The following is a 16,942-nucleotide window of genomic DNA, read 5'->3' as shown; positions in this document are numbered from 1 at the left end:
AATGTCAGTAGAACGACAGGAAAACGTAACTAACACATAGTTCTCCATGAATAAAAGATCAAGAAACAAACACTACTGTGATATCAACTGAGGATAATGACGCTTCGTGGACAGTTTTCTTTGACGCAGAGAACAAAGATTATAAATCTGTCATACATACTTATGAAAACTTAACCAACAGGATACATAGGTCCAGAAATACATATGCATCAATTCCTTCTTATGACAACAAGGGACTTCAAGTGAATCTGACCAAACAAAAGGCAGTGGCGAGCAGAACTAACACCACAGCTTCAACTTCTCCACATCAAGTATTTGTATACCATGAAGATAAAAATCTCACAATATTCTCAGGCACAGACAAGGACCGCATTGATATAATGACACTTCTAAATGAGTGCGAGCAAATTTTTGTTAAAAGGCATATAACAGATGAGAATGAAAAGACAGCTGTTTTTCATTACGGATTAACCAAGAAAGGTGCCCAGCTGGTGATCTGCTTAGATCTGATAAGCTTTTACGAGCTCAGACATATGAGAAGTTTAAAGCAGAATTCCTGAAGAAATTATATGGTGGTATTAATTTTTTGCCAAGTATAACTCCAGAATTACATAACATCGTGGACGTTATGAGACAATATACCACAAATCCTGTCTTAGGTGAAATAACACCAGATGTGTCCACAATCAAGAGAACTGAGAACTCAAACTGAGTAACAGCTGAAGGGAAGATGTCACCAATGCATGTAGTAGATCCTTGGTTATGTAGCTGCACTGTGTAAATTACCTGATAGGGTCATAAAGATGTCAAAAACAGTTCCTTATACCCCAGGAATATGTTTATTAGATTTTATGAACAAGGTAGACATGAACTGCAGCAAAGCAGGGATGAGTAAAATATCACAATCCAGTACAATCAAGATGAGAATTACAGAGTAGCAGCCATGAATACATCTAGCACAAGTACAGAACAAAAACGATCCTGACCTGAGAACAGACAAACAAAACAATATCTGACATCAAGGCAGCAGTCGCAAACACCAGGCCACAGTCAGCCTAAAATATGTGCACGTAGTCTAAGCAGAAACTGTGCCACAGAAAAAACAAAAATATGGAAAGTCATCTCGTGGGTCACATTCGGGAGATAGGTCTACTCTGTGTTATTACTGTGCGAATCCTGGTCACTTGAAATCTGAATGTTATATTAAATACAAGGAGGATAGAGATAAAGAGAAATGGATGCAGCCATATTGCATAAAGCATAAAAACACAGGACACTGGACATCACATTGCAAAACAGTTGAAAGGTTAGTGTCTGTTTTGAAGCTGGGGAAAGGGCATGCCATTACAAAAAACGACCATACATAAAGTAAACCAATCCTCGAGTGCATAAGAACCATACGTGAAAATGAGTGTATCTTGGTGTTCGCTTCCTGTGATCAAAAGATTTCATTATTCAGTATCACAAGTGAATTTAATAACACAAGAGGAATTAGAGAGGATTTTTAGAAATTATGAGAAAGTTTTCTTCTTGAAGGAATCTAATTTAGAAGTATATGCTACAGATGGCAAACAAATATCTGTGAAGGGTCTGATACAGTTAGACATCAATTTTATAGAGACTGCGAGAACAATCACCATTAATTACTATATAGTACAAAGCTTAGAAATAAAGCTAACATGTTATTGGGTTTGAGAACCGTGAGGAAAAGGACTATCGTATTACTCCCAAACATGGACGGGAACAAAAATGACAACAAATTCATAACAGATATTCCACCAGAAACTTCACCCGACAATTGCAGAATATCGAAGGGAGATGGAGTGATCAAACGCCTTAGCAGAAGGATTTAGCCTGACGAAAGTACACATGCCCCCCAGACCTACCATCCCCTTTACCCAGGGACCGAGGTGACAGTAAACTTCCAACATTAATTCCTGCACAGCTCACCAATGATGTCCCCGAAGTGGGAGGTCACCTTGACGTGGTGGTGGGGCATGAAGCATGGTTGGTGGTGCCACCTACTTTGGAGGCGTGCCTACCTTTGTAGGGTTTGGCATTTGTCGGCCTCGTGGACCAAGCACCCCCTACATTAGAGATGTGCCGATACCAAGATGTTGGCCGATACTGATACCGATACTGATACCCACTTTTCAACCAATACCGATACCGATACTCTGATACTAACAAATGGCTGATACTTTGCCAATACCGATACCGATATTTTTTTATTTTGATTACCCTGCATTTAATCGGTAACTTCTGGAAGCTTATATTATTACTTGTATTTTAATATTATTAATGCAGGAACAATACAGTAATCGATATAAGGATTAATAAATGATAATGTTACATCATACATGTAATTGTAATATAATATATCATAACCATCTGTTTATCAATGTCATGAAACATGAGTGTCTTGAATCACATAATAAACCAGAAAAGTTTCGGAGTATTGTCCATATTTTTACCTTGCTGATACTGATACTACAAAAAAACGCCAATACTGCCGATATCGATACCGATACTATCAGCACATCCCTACCCTACATCACTGGTAAAGGAGGCCTGCTGGTGATGTTAGTCCCTGCCCATTGGCCATCTAGGGCACGACTGTTGCCTCCCCACGTGTTTGCCGTGCGTGGTGTCCCATAATGCTAGGGAGACAGGAGTCCTGGGGTTGAGTGATGCTGAATGATGCGCCCTGCAGCTAGCAATACACCTCTTTGGTCCCTTGTTCTGGTTCGATGGGCGGCCTTGTTGGGCCCGACTTGGTCAATCAGCTGGTCATGTGTTGGCTAGGGTCAAGTGGGCACTGGGGGGCCTGGTGGCTCCTATCATCCTGGAGTCACCCTTGTCCAGGTCCCCCAGTGGTTACCCACATATACTCTCCTGCTACCTCTGGGGTTGCCAGTGGTGTTGTCCCTGGCATAAGACCTCCTCTTGTTGGGCTCCATGGTGGGTGGAGGGGTGAGGGAATGAAGTTTTTGAAGATGCATATGGCTGACAATAAACAAACTTTCATTGACGACTCCATGGAAGCTCCCTAATTGCCACCTTAACCCCTTAAGTCCTAATCGCACCAATTGATGCGATTCGAGTTTTATGTCAAAATGCCTAATCACATCAATTGAACGCAGGCTGTAAAAAACTGTGGAGCGCTTGCTTCACCCCGATTATGATGTACATGGCTTCAGGCCAATGAGAACTCGCCCCTGATGTGGCGTGAGGGGTGATCGGACCAGCTCCGGGTGGTGGGGGCACCCCCTCTCGTCTGCCTCCATGTCACCCTCTACTCCTCTCCCTCATGCCCACCTTGTACCCCGTCACTCTCCCACCCCTCCCCACAACTGCATCTCTCCTTCCTCAACAACCTGCGTCCCTTCCCACCCTCTCTTGCCCCTCCTCCCTCCCTGCTAGCCTCGTTCCCTCCTCCCAATGCCACCCCATCTCACCGTACTTGTCCCTCACTATCCTTCCAACCCCCAACAGGCCCCTGAGTGTCAGGCCTGATGTACGTACCTGTTTCATAATATTTCTACTACTTCCCAAATTTTTTGCACCTCACTCTGTTCATTTCTCACTTCGTACCTACTAGTTTATGTACGTATGTAGTTGGAGAATGCTGTATGTTTTACTACATACGATGCATTTTTTTTTTTTTTTTAATTATCCCAACCTTCCCATATTAGCATCCCTGAGTAGTGTTCGTCTGTTAGTATTCAAAAACTATGAGGCCTTGTAGTGCTACTCCCCGCAACTGTTTCATCACCCCACACATACAAACACACCTGTCTCCATGGCTAGTGTGATAAATTCCAATGAAATAGAGAGTTTCCACAAGAGAATTTGGTTGTTGCCAAAACTGTAATGATAAGTGTGATGAAGTGTAATGATAATGTGATAATTGTAATGGTGTGATAAATGTGTATCGAGAAGTTGGGACAGTAAAAAGAGAAATCGGAAACAAATTATTAATTTTTTTTCCTTTCTTATGCATGCATTTATATCATTATTCAACTTTATTTTGATGTCCTTGATGGTTATAAACATTTATATGCGTCTGTGTTAGTTTTGGAATGACTATGAGTCCTTGTAGGGCTACTCCCCACACCTGTTTTATCTCCCCACACCTACATACACACCTGTTTTTATGGCTGGTATGACAAATCCCATTGAAATGGAGGGTTTCCACAAGAGAAATTGGTTGTTGCCAAAATTTTTCTCCCCTTGTACTCACCAAGGCCTTGTAGGCTTACTCCCCACACTAGTTATCTCCCCACACCTACACACCAGTTTTCATGGAAGATGTTACAGAACACAATGAAGTGCTTTCTTTTCATGGTTATTTCCAACCCCGTACCTATAGGCCTACACTCCACAGCCTACAAAATCTCCCCCACAGCCTAGTAATCTCCCCACACCTACATACACCTGTTTTCATGGTTAATGTGACAAAACACTTTGAAATGATCTGTTTCAATAAGAAAAATAGGTAGTTATCAAAATTTTCATGTTATTGATTGTTTTCGAGGGGTAACTATCATAAACTTTTTTAAACTTTGATGCGCGATTGTGCGGTAACCATTAGGCCTACGGGGGTACGGATTGCCTTGTGAGGTGTATAAATTCTTCCTCTTTAGCCAGAACACAGTCAAGTTGCCTTTGGTGAAAGTCGCCAAAACACCCCCGAATTGAAACAATTGCGGTCTTAAGGGTTAAAGCCTTACCAGGCCCCTGGTGAATGTCCTCCTTTGCCCCAGTGTTCAGCTGGGGCTGGGAGGAGGTCTCGTCGGGTAGGTACAGCTCTGTGGCTGAGCACAGAAGAGCCGGTGCCCTCATCATATCCAAAATATCTGGTGCTGAAATCCACCGTAGGTGGGTCAGTCCTAGATATTGATATCTTCAAATTACACCATGCCATTGTGTCATCCCTTGAGAAAAAAAAAAAAGCCCAAGATCTCATCCCAGGAAGATGGAAGTATTCTAACTGATGTGTCTTCCCCAGAAGAGATCTCCCACCTAAAGACACTGACCTCTGTTGCTGGCTCTGCTATTACCTGTGTTCCTTATGGAACCTTTAACCAAAGTAAGGGAGTCATTTGCTCTTGTGACATCCTCCACTACTCAGAGGAGCAACTGTTTGAGAAGCTGCAGTCCTTTGGTGTGATGAAGGTTGAGCACCTTCAGAAAAAGATAGATGGGATTCTGAGCCCAACTCCAACATTGTTCTTAACTTTGACAAAATGGCATTGCCTAGCTCTGTGAAATTAGCATGGCTTTATATTCCTGTGATGCCGTGTATGCCAACCCCAAAGCGCTGCTTCACTGGGCAGGGGTATGGACATGTTAGCTGTTTTTGCCGCTGTGCATGGGCTGGCCTCCTGGTGTCTGTATCTCAGTGGTAGACTAAGTCATATCAGTGACTGTCCAGAACCCCTTAAATGCTATCATTGTGGGGGCTGTCATTCTGTATCTTCTAAAAGTTATCCTTGCTATTGTTAGAAAAGGAGATTTTGTCAATTCGAACACTTGAGAAGGTTTTGTTTCCCGAGGTTAAGAAGAGAGCCCAAACTCGCTTCTTCCAGCTCTGTGTTATTTATGCTTCTGTCCTTTATGGAATGCCAGTGCACCGCCCTTTATCTCTGAGATGGCCTCGACCCAATCCAGTGCCCACTTCATCATCTAGTGCTTTGCAGGATGCTGTCCCTGCCGTTCATACTTTTTGTGAAAATGAACCTTGCCCACTCCCTACTCAGAATGTTTCCACCCCGATTCCGGTGACTGATGGCCTGCACACTTCTGTGGTGGTGGTAGATGTCCAAGTTGACCAGACTTCTGTCCTACCCAGTATGCCCAAGGCCTCTACCTGTACCTGACAAATCTCATTGTTGTTCATCAGTCCTCTGAGCATGAAGATTGGCCACCTAAGTTCTCTGTTGTTGACCCTTCTGTCGACACCTCTCCTATTCCCTCTGCCCAGCAGGCTGAGGGAATCTAGCCAGGCGACATCTGAAACCGAAGGTTCACCTCCGATCCCATCCCGACCTGGGGATGTTGTTGGACAGCTCGTTGGTGATTCAGATATGAAGCACCAACGAGGATGGCGGATGGCCTCCTCAAAAGATTCGAGTCATGTGGACTCTACTTCCACTTTTGAGGCTTCTGGTGGGGGTACTGGCAGTCCTACATCTCCAAAGGGAGCCCCCAAGCCGCCTTCCAAACAAACTGGTATGCCCCCTCCAAGAAAGAATGTTGTAAAACTTACTCCCTCATCCTCATGTTTGCCTTCGGATGTTAGACAGAGTATGCAGGTTTCTGGTGCTGGGCAGGCTCCTCCAAAGGGCTCTCATAAGCATCAATCCAAACTCGCTGGGGAGCCATGGTTGTCTCGCCCCTCATCCTGATTCTTCCTTCACTATGGGTACTATGGCATTCTCAGCCAGTATACTATGTACAATGGAACTGTCGAGGGTGTGGTAGCTGAGAGGAGCTGCGGACGCTCCTGACTTGTTCCCCTATGTGTGTGTGTGTCTCCAGGGAAACTTTTGTAGGGTTTCCACTCCCCATGCACCACCTGAGTACAATGCTTTTTACTAAGTGCCAACCCAAGGTCCTGTTGGAGGTGGTGCTGCTTTGGTGAGAACTGACATCCCTCATCGGCCAGTCCACCTCCAGTCTGAACTCCAGTATGTTGCTGTGCGGTTGTATGCCCATCGCAGGTATACAGTTTGTTCCATTTATTTACTGCCCAACACAGCAATCAGTAGGGTGGAACTTCTGAGAACCTTCTTGGCCAGTTACCTACGCCATTTCTTCTCTTGGGGGACTTTAATGGTCACCACCCATCTTGTTAACCAACGTGGAGTTTGTTGGTGTTCTTATTGGAGGATGAGGATCTTGACCTGTTCAATACTGGGGCATTTACACATATTCGCCCCCAAATGGGTTCATTTACTGCAACTGACCTCTCTATCTGCTCTCCTGACTGTCTCCTGGACTTTATTTGGGAGGTTATGGAGGATCTCAATGGAAGTGATCACTTTCCCATCCTCCTTACTGCAGCAGTATCTAGTCCCTGCTCTTGTCTGCCGAAGTGGTGAGTGGATAAGGCAGACTGGTCCCTTTTCTCTTCTCTGATTTCTATTAATGCCTCAGTTGAAGACTACTCGCATATTGATGGGGCTATTTCGTTCTTTACCTCCGTTCTGCATTCTGCTACCCTTCATGCTGTTCCTAAAACCTCTGGCACGTATCGCTACTGACCTGTCCCAAGGTGGAATGAGGATTGCAGTGTAGCTGTACATGCTAAGAAGTTGGCTTTCTCCCACTATCGTAGGTGCAAGACAGAGCATAATCTTGTTGAGTTCAGAAGGGCGCGGGCTAAGGCTCATCGGATACTGAAACAAGCTAGGCGGGACTCTTGGAGGGCTTGAGGGTCATCTGTAAACTCAAAGACGCCAGTGTCTCGGGTGTGGAAGAGGGTGCAAAAGATTTCAGGAAAATTCACTCAAGGCAGTTCCCCTGTGCTGATGTCTAATGGTGAGCCTATTCGTGACCCCGCAGCTGTGGCCAATATTTTTGCGTCTGCCTTAGTGGCGGTCAGTCATAGAAACACTAGCTCACTAATTTTTGCCACACATCGGGAGGTAGAGGAGGAAAGGGTGCTGGACTTCCATTCAGGGAATGTGGAGTCCTACAACCTCCCTTTCTCTTATCGTGAACTGGATCCAATCTGCCCTTTCCCTCTGTTATGACACCCCACCAGGGCCGGATGATATTTCCTACATGATGCTTCGGCACGTGAATGATGATGCACTGTCATTTCTCCCTAGACGTTTTTTAGAATCTGGAAGGGATCTTCTCTTGCCTCCTCTTGGCGTGAGGCTATTGTCCTGCTATTCCAGAAGCTGGGGAAGGCAGGTTACGTCCCCTGGAGTATCGATCAATTGCCTTAATGTCTGCCTGTGTAAATTATTTGAGAAAATGGTCAACACGTGCCTAAGGTATTTCCTAGAAAGCAATGAATGTCTCTCTCAGTGTCAGTCTGGTTTTCGAAAATATTGCTCAACAACGGATGCACTGGTCCGTCTTGAGGCTGCAGCTTGTGATGCACTTGGTAGGCAGCAGCATCTGGTGTGCATTTTCTTTGACCTAGAAAAGGCATATGATACTACATGGCAGTTTGGTATCTTCCGACAACTCCATTCTTTAGGTTTACTTGGCAGGCTGCGTGACCGCTCCTTCAGGGTTAGGGTTGGTGTCACCCTGTCTCCTTCATACCCTCAGGAGGAAGGGGTGCCTCAAGGAAGTGTCCTCAGTGTGACCCTTTTTGCTTTAGCACTGGACGGTATTGTGTACTCAATTCCAGAAGGGATGTCGGCCTCACTTTATGTTGATGATTTGGCTCTATGGGATGCTGCTTCCCGAATGTCCGTGGCTGAACGTCGCATGCAGCTCACTCTGGACAGGGTCTCTCGGTGGGCCACCATGCACGGCTTCCTCGTCTCCTCAACAAAGGTGGTGGTCTTGCATTTCTGCCGTTTGAGAGGTATACACGGAGACCCAGATCTCCAGTTATGTAGTCACAGGGTGCGATGTGTGGATGAGATAAGGCTTCTTGGTCTTGTTTTTGACCGGAGACTGACGTGGGTACCATATATCCATTCCTTAAGACTATCATGCCTCCATGCCCTGTCTCTCTTATGGACTCTGTCTCATTTGTCTTGGGGCACTGACAGAAACATCCTGCTCCACCTTTACCTTGCCTTAGTAAGGAGAAAATTGGACTATGGATGAGTGGTATACTCTTCTGCTACTGAGACATGGCCACGGCCACTAAATTCAGTCCTTCATGCTGAGATTCGTCTGTCAACTGGGGCTTCCCGGTCTTCCCCACTTGAAAGCCTATTGGTTGATGCAAACGAACCGTCACTGGATCTCCGCCGGCAGTCAGTAATAGTGCAGTGTTGACACCGCCTTCACCATGTTCTGGCCTCATTGAGTTGTAAGGCTGTATCTGAGGTCACTCTTATCCCCTTTTTGAAAACCCACCCTCGCAATCCACACCTGTTTGGATACAGAGTGAAGACTGCCATGGGGGAGTTGGTATTCAGTCCTCCCCTGTTTGCCCTGTGCTTGTCCTCCGAGTGGCTCCCTGGCTTCTCCCAGAGATACAACCATGTGATTATGTTCTTGAAAGGAAGGCCTCCCTTTCCTCTCAGGCAGCCTTGTTCTATTTTTCAGAACATGCCTCTGCTCACAGTGACTCAATTCCTGTATATACTGATGGCTCTAAATCCCGTGTTGGGACAGGCTTTGGTGTCATTTTTCATGATCTTAGTGGGAGCCTCCCTACTTCTGCATCTGTTTTTACCGCTGAAATTACTGCCATATTAGTTACAGCCGAATTGATATTTTAGTTTTCTGCCAGCTTCTTTTACCATTTTAAGTGACTCAGCCAGTGCCCTACAAGCTTTGCTTGTGGTTTTCCATCACATCCCCCTGTCTTGTCTGTCTTGGAGTGGCTCTACTTATTACATAGGCAAGGATACTCTGTACCACTGTGTTGGGTCCCTGCACATGCGGGGGTCGTGGGCAATGGTCGTGCTGACTCTTGGCGAGAGCAGCTACCTCTCGCCCTTTGTCTCCTCATTACCGTGTCCCATCTGAGGATTTATGTACAGCCACTGTGGAGGCTGTCTGTTTCTGCTGGCAGAGGTGGTGGGATGAGGTAGAGGCAAACCAACTCCACACCATTCGTCAGAACCAAGGCGATGGGGGGGTATGTGGGACTGTCCCAACAGTGGGAAACAGCCTCGGCCTGTCTCCGGATTGGCCGCACTAGGCTGACTCATGTTTTTTTTCATGGAGAGGGCACCCCTTTCCTATTGTGATGACTGTCTGGTTCCTTTGACTGTGCGGCATCTTCTTGTGGAATGTCCCAGTCATGAGGACCTTCGTAGGCGGTACCTTTCCAGGTGCTGAGCCGGCAACGGATCGTACTTTCTCTACTTGCTGCATTGGGAAGAAGCTTGTGCTAAGGGGGGAGGCACCTTCTCATTTATGTTGTGCTCTGGCCTTCTTCACAAGCTGTAGGGCTTGACCAAATTTTAGTTTATGTTTAAATGATAATTTTCTCGTTTAACCTCAATCTTTCCACTGAATTTTAGTTTCTGTTGTTTCTTTTATTCTGTTCATTGTTTTGTATATCATTTTACCCTTGCTTTTTATGGTTTATATATATTCTGATTTTCTTTTAATGTTTGTGTTTGGTGGCATATGACCCCTGCTGTTGCGCCGCCATGTCACATTTTCATTCATTCATTCATTCATTCACCAATGATGTAGGTATTCCACCTAAATCATGTATGAAAGTCACCATAAAGAGTAAATTGAAGGATGGTAATGTTATTGTCTTGGAAGAATCATGTTGAATGAAAAGGACTCTCGGTGGAAAACGCCTTATGTCAGGTGAATAACGATGGAAAAACTCATGTGTTCTTAATTTATTAGATGAATGGAGAAATGCAGATCAAAAGGGGGACTTGTATATGCACTTTAGAGACTTGTCCAGCTCCTATACGTGAAGTAACAATAGGTGGAACATCAGGTAAGCTAAAATCAAAGGACAGAGAGTGCATAAAGGAGAATTTGATTCACTCACGAAATTTTGATGTGGAAAATGATCTACTGGATTTATTACAAAAACACCGACAGACAGTCGCATTACATGGAAAAAAATTAGGGTGTACTAACCTGATTAAACACAAGATTAACATACACCAGGACACACAGCCAATATATGTACCAGCATATAGGGTAGCACACTCACAACATACCCTTGCAAATAAATATGCTGATGAAATGTTAAATATGGCTCTTAGTGAGCCATCAGTCTCCCCGTGGAATGCCCCATTATTTTTCATGCCCAAAGGAAATGCTGAAATGCGTGCGGCAGTAGATTAACGTAAATTAAACCAACACAGAATCCCAGACTGGTTTTCTATGCTGTTAAGTGATGTCTTGCAAAATACTGGACGAAAAAATAATGTATTATCCACAATTGATTTGCTTAACGGATATTATCAGATCGCGCTTAATGATGTCTTGCACAAAAACGCTACTTTCTCTACAAATACAGGGTTTTATCAGTATAAAAGAATGCCGATGGGGTTAAGGACAGGTCCTGGCACATTCCAACGATTATTGAATTGTGTACTATCAGAAATGTTGGGAAATGGTGTCTGTGTGTGCTTTGACGACATATAATTGCAACACACACAATAGATGAACATTTACAGAAATTGGACCAGCTTCTACACAAGTTTCCCAATGCTGGTTTGAAAATTAAGCCGTCTAAATACAAATTTGAATTTAAGCAAATAGAATTCTCAGGCCACAGATTTGATGCAGAAGGTATCCACACATCAGATAAGAAAACACAAGCAGTAAGGGCTTTCCCTGAACCCACAAATGTGGATGAAGTAAGACAATTTTTATGACAGCTGGATACTACAGATCATTCATACAACAATTCTCTCACCTAGTAGAATCATTACTCCACCTGCCGAAAAAAACAAGCTGTATTTCAGTGTGGAGAGGAACAAAAACTAGCATTTAATGAATTAAAAGATAAACTTACATGTGCACCTTGCTTGGCCTATCCTAACTTCACAAAACCATTTGTAATTTGCATAGATGCATCACTTAAAGGATTAGGGGCCGTATTGATGCAAGAAGATAAGCGTGGAAAAAATCAGCCAACTGTATTCGCTGGCAGACAAATAAAAGGTGCAGAGAAAAGTATTTCACTGCAGACCTAGAGGCACTTGCAGTGTTCTTTGCATTACAAAATAACGTGGTCTACAGTTATATATAAGTTGGAGAGGAGTGAAGACATACAGTTACCCTAGCTAAATATACCATTCGAACAATACACAGCAGCCGACAATGCCTTTTATAGGATCAACCCAGGACAACCAAATCATCGAAGAAAAGAGGCCCTGCACGCAACAAGGGGCAAAGTGACACATTTATAATCTTCCAAAAATTGCCTTCAAAGTCTGGCGGCATAAAAAAGTTCATAGAAATGTAATTTTTTAGTTATATTTTTTAAAATTTGGACATAAGGTGCTCTAAGGGCAAAATCTAAGAAATTTGGTAAAATAATATTTTCATTGTTAAAATTACGTCATCAGCAGAAAAATGTTTTTTGCTAGTGTCTTGTCGGACTTTGTGAGCATTTTGCAGTCATTTTTGTGTAGTTTTTCTTATTCAAACCAATAAAGTATCATATTCGTTCAATACTATGATAAAGGTAAGTTGTTTTTTAAGGGCAATATGGAACTAAACGATAAAGTGCAAAGTGCAACCCTTGCATTGGTGCTCAAAGGGCACCCAAATACATATCTGCCAAAGCTTGTGGTTTACTGTGTAGAACAAAAGAAAATACAAAGCACACTTAGTTTATTATTTAAGAAGCACACCTTTAATAAGCTGAAGGATGGATAGACAGATAGATAGATTGACATACGAATGGAGTTTACCCTTTTTGGCATGCAACAGAACCTTCACTCCAGACCAAGTGTCACAAAGGTCACTTGGGGCACACTTCTCATTTCAGACTTTCATTTTTACTTCACTAATTGGAATTAAGCAAAGCGACTTTGAACAGTCAGAGTGTAATGTTTGAGGGAGCTGCTGGCTGATAAAAACAGATTTCAGCAGGTGTGGCGCTTTACTCCTTGTGGCGTGCAAGGCCTCAGATGTAATAACAGGCAACAAGTGGTACGTAATGAAATGATACCACAGGTTTTAAGGACAATACACAATAGTCCACATGCAGGACATCCTGGCAAAAACAGGACTGTCAGACAAGCCCGGATGCTATACTACCGGCCATCATTATGCAAAGACATACACAATCACATAGACAGATGCGAATCATGTGTGAGACACAAAGGCTACACGTTAACACCTGCACCTATAGAAAACTATCCTGTACCTAACCAACCATTTGCTGTTGTCGCTGTTGACTTGCATAAGTTACCCTTATCTTACAATAATAACCAATATCTCTTCGTTTCAAGTGGGGTTGGTGGAGGATTAGTGCCCCTCCCTGTAAAACAATTAACTCTAAGCCCTTGGCCACCCTATCTGGGATACATGGCGTCTGGCAATGAATGAATGAATCTCTTCGTTGCTTCAGATCATTTCACAAGATATGTAATTTAGTCCCAATTAACGATAAGACAACAGAAACAGTGGCATGGGTAATTATAGACCATAATATATGTAGATTCACCACACCAAAGGTATCGATAAGTTATAATAGAGGTGAGTTTAATTCTGAAATCTTACAAGAAATATGTAAACAATACAATCTAAAAAAGGTCAATGTCTTGGCCTATCACCCAGCATCCACTGGGTTGGTAGAGAGACAAAACACAAAAGTGTTGGATGTGTTACGACACATTCTCAATAAAAATTATACAAGCTGGGATGATTGGATTCCCAGAGTGGAAGCATCAATTATTGTGCAATAAACAAGTCTGTAGGAGACACACCCCGTTTCATTATCTACGGGACAGACAAAAAATCATCCTATGAGATTCTGGAAGGTGAATATTTGCCTGTATACAATTATGACGATTATCCTAAACTACGTTTGCTTGAATTCCAGGATATACACAAAATGGTGAGGAAACAATTATCGATGTCCAAGGAAGGAATGGCGGAATCATTTAATAAAAAGGCAAATGAACCAACTATCAGCATAGGAAACATTGTCTATGGTATCATTCACACTAGAGACAATAAACTCTCACAGAATTTTGAAGGCCCATTCAGAGTAATTAAGAAAACAGCCAATTAGGTAGTAATTAAGGCACTGTCGAGTGGTGAAGAAAAGCAAAGTCATGTTGATCATTAAAAAATGTGTCAAAGAATTTAGCCAGCAAATATGTAGTGGTAGGTGGTGGCGACCATCATCCACTCACTTGATGTAGTGCTGCCTACTTAGCCTTTATCATTCTTTTTCTGTGCCTGCCCTCCTCTCATATCTTTCCTGTCACTTCTTTTTGCTTTTCTTTCCTTCACAGGTGGCTTTACATTGAGTGAAAAGCCAAATGATTTCCTATAAGCCAAAAACCATTTACAACGCTAGATGGTAACCATATAACCAAACCATACGTGCTCCCTACGTGTCAACAAGTGGGTTGGTGGAGGGTTAGTGCCCCTCCCTATAAAACAAATAACTGAAAGTCAAAAGGCCACCCCTTACGGGGATATAGCGTCTGGCAGTAGATAGATAGATAGAAATATGTAACCTCGGACACCACCGAACACCAGAACACTCACGATGAAAATAAATTAGAAGAAATTAATACATAGAGAAATAAATTAAGACTCTATAACAAAAAAACAAAAACAGGTGCAACTCTTGCCACAAATGCCACAATACAGCATTTATGTGATCTAGGTATCGATTTAAACTCCTTCTTTAAGTAAAACAACGAACAAAGGTATTGTTCTCCATGAGCCAGTTTATACAGTAATTTGCATCATCACTATCATCGACCTCAGCATGACTGTATTAGTTAATTAATAGATTTTTTTTTCGGTAGGTAACGGTGAGGGACTTACACCATGGATTCTCATCTATATAGCAAGAGGATCAGCTTGCTTAGACCCTCAACATATAATAAGGCAAGGATGTCTTGTAGTCCCAATGGCCCCGACAGCAAGTATGAAAGATATCATGAGTACTGAAATTAGTCTGGATATCTTATATGAATTAACGGTAATGTTAGAGAACATTGCTAAGACACTGAGGACACTGGAAGCAATGATAAGAAGTTCCGCTTCAGAAGCTCATAACACAAATGAAGTGACTGAGTTCATGAAGTTAACAAAATGGAAATTAGAACAAGCAAAAACTACCATGTTTATCATGATCCAAGATATCCCATCTGGTGGAACTGAGACACTTAGGGACATGAACAACATCACACGTACACGTGAGAGACGCGGTTTGTTCGATCTGGGTAGTGCAGTTCTAGGGAATATTTTTGGACTGGCTACGGAAAAAGATCTTCAAGAAATCAACAACAAATTTAATAAGATAGCTCAGGTATTAACATATCAATATAAGCTAGCTGACAATCAAAATACAGCAATGATGACGATTGTGAAAAATCTAAGAAAGGCAGAAAGGATAACTCAACCGAGTGTGGACAAAATAAATGCAGTGGAAGGAAACATGACACTTTTTCATCACTTCTCACTAGTCATGGAACATATTGACATAATAGTATTTCAGTTAGACAACACCAGGGCTCAGTATCAAGCACTGATGAAAGGTATTGCAAATGCTGGTAAAGGCAAGATCACCATGAATTTACTTACAGTTCACAATCTGTGTCAAATAATCAGTCAAGGCATACATAAACATGTTTTGAGGCCTTTGTTTCAGGACAGGAATTTCATGCTATATTATCCATACTTAGAAGCGACTCTAACACCAACATCAGTAATAGTTCATGTATCATTAATAACAGATAATCTGCTCACCAGTCTTTTTGGAGGCATGAGTTTGAACCCCACCGCCACCACCAAATGATATCGTAGCCATCGTCGAGAGTTTCCAAAATTGTGTTAGACTGGAGGTATTTTAAGAGAAGCGAATGTTGAAGTTGATCTTATCATGGATGGCAGGAGAAAGATAAAGATATGGCTGGAGTTTGACTGCAGTTTTATTCTCCAGAGGAAGTTATCTTCACAAGAGCAGTACTGAGGCGAGAGTGGTTTATGCTAGCTAACTCCGTGCCCTCTGTTCCTGCCTCTCCCACCATGCCTCTTTTCTTTCCTAACCCCTTCTGACCTTTCTCTCCAATTTCCCCTGTATATGATTTGTTGGGTACGGTAATGTGTGAGGGCACGTGTGAGGGAACCCTCTGTCACTGTGGAGCTTCCCCTCCCGTGTCATACTGTGCTGTGTGCAAAATTCCCTAGCTAGAATGTGTATTATTGTTTCCTCCAGATCTCTCGAGGTTAGGCACGACATTTTTCAAACCTCTATATTACGTTTTGACACTCACTAGCTATTATGTAGTGTGTTATAGGAGGGATTGGGGAATGAACCATCCTTAGTCTATCATGCTGGGGTTGGAAGAAGAATAAAAAGGAGGAGGAGGAGGAGGAGGAGGAAATGAAGAAGATAAAAGAAGAAAGATTAATGCCTTTTGAGTACTGTTCCGATCAGTAAGATCGTTCCATCACTTTACATTATTGAAACATTGAGCACTAACTTTTGAAATCCAGTGAAGTTCATTTAGGAGCCTAGCAATTTTTTCAGATCATAAGAGATTTCTAATTCTATCTACTGTATCTATCTAAAGCCATACGCCTCAATCTCTTTCGGGGTGGCCACAAACAAATCGCCTCCACGTCGCCCTGTCCCCCGCATTTCACTGCCCTACTCCCAACTCACCCCCATCCCTCTCTCATATACCTCTCCACCCCATTCCTCCATCTCATCCTCGGCCTCCCCCTCCCTCTTCCCGCCTCCACCTCACTCACATACACTCTCTTCGTCAGACTATCACCCTCCATCCTCTCCACATGGCCAAACCACCTCAGTGTGTTCCTCCTATCGCTTCCTATCACATCCACATCCACACCACAACGCTCCTTTATATCTTCATTCCTCAGCCTGTCTCTCCATGTGACTCCACAGGGTCCTCTTAAATAACTCATTTCAACTGCTCTCACTCTTGACTTGTGTCTTTCCAAAAACGTCCAAGCTTCACTTCCATACGTTAGAATCGGTATCACAATATTGTCATGTAGTAACTTTTTCACTTCCATGCTCACTTCCCTGTTTCTTATCACTCCTTTCAAAGAACCAGCAACCTTTCTTCCCAGCTGTACCCTTTCA

This window comes from Coenobita brevimanus, chromosome 44 (genome assembly GCF_032717465.1).
Source record: "Coenobita brevimanus isolate Jiangsu-jjx chromosome 44, ASM3271746v2, whole genome shotgun sequence".
Lineage (NCBI taxonomy): Eukaryota > Metazoa > Arthropoda > Malacostraca > Decapoda > Coenobitidae > Coenobita > Coenobita brevimanus.
This window is presented reverse-complemented; position numbering follows the sequence as displayed.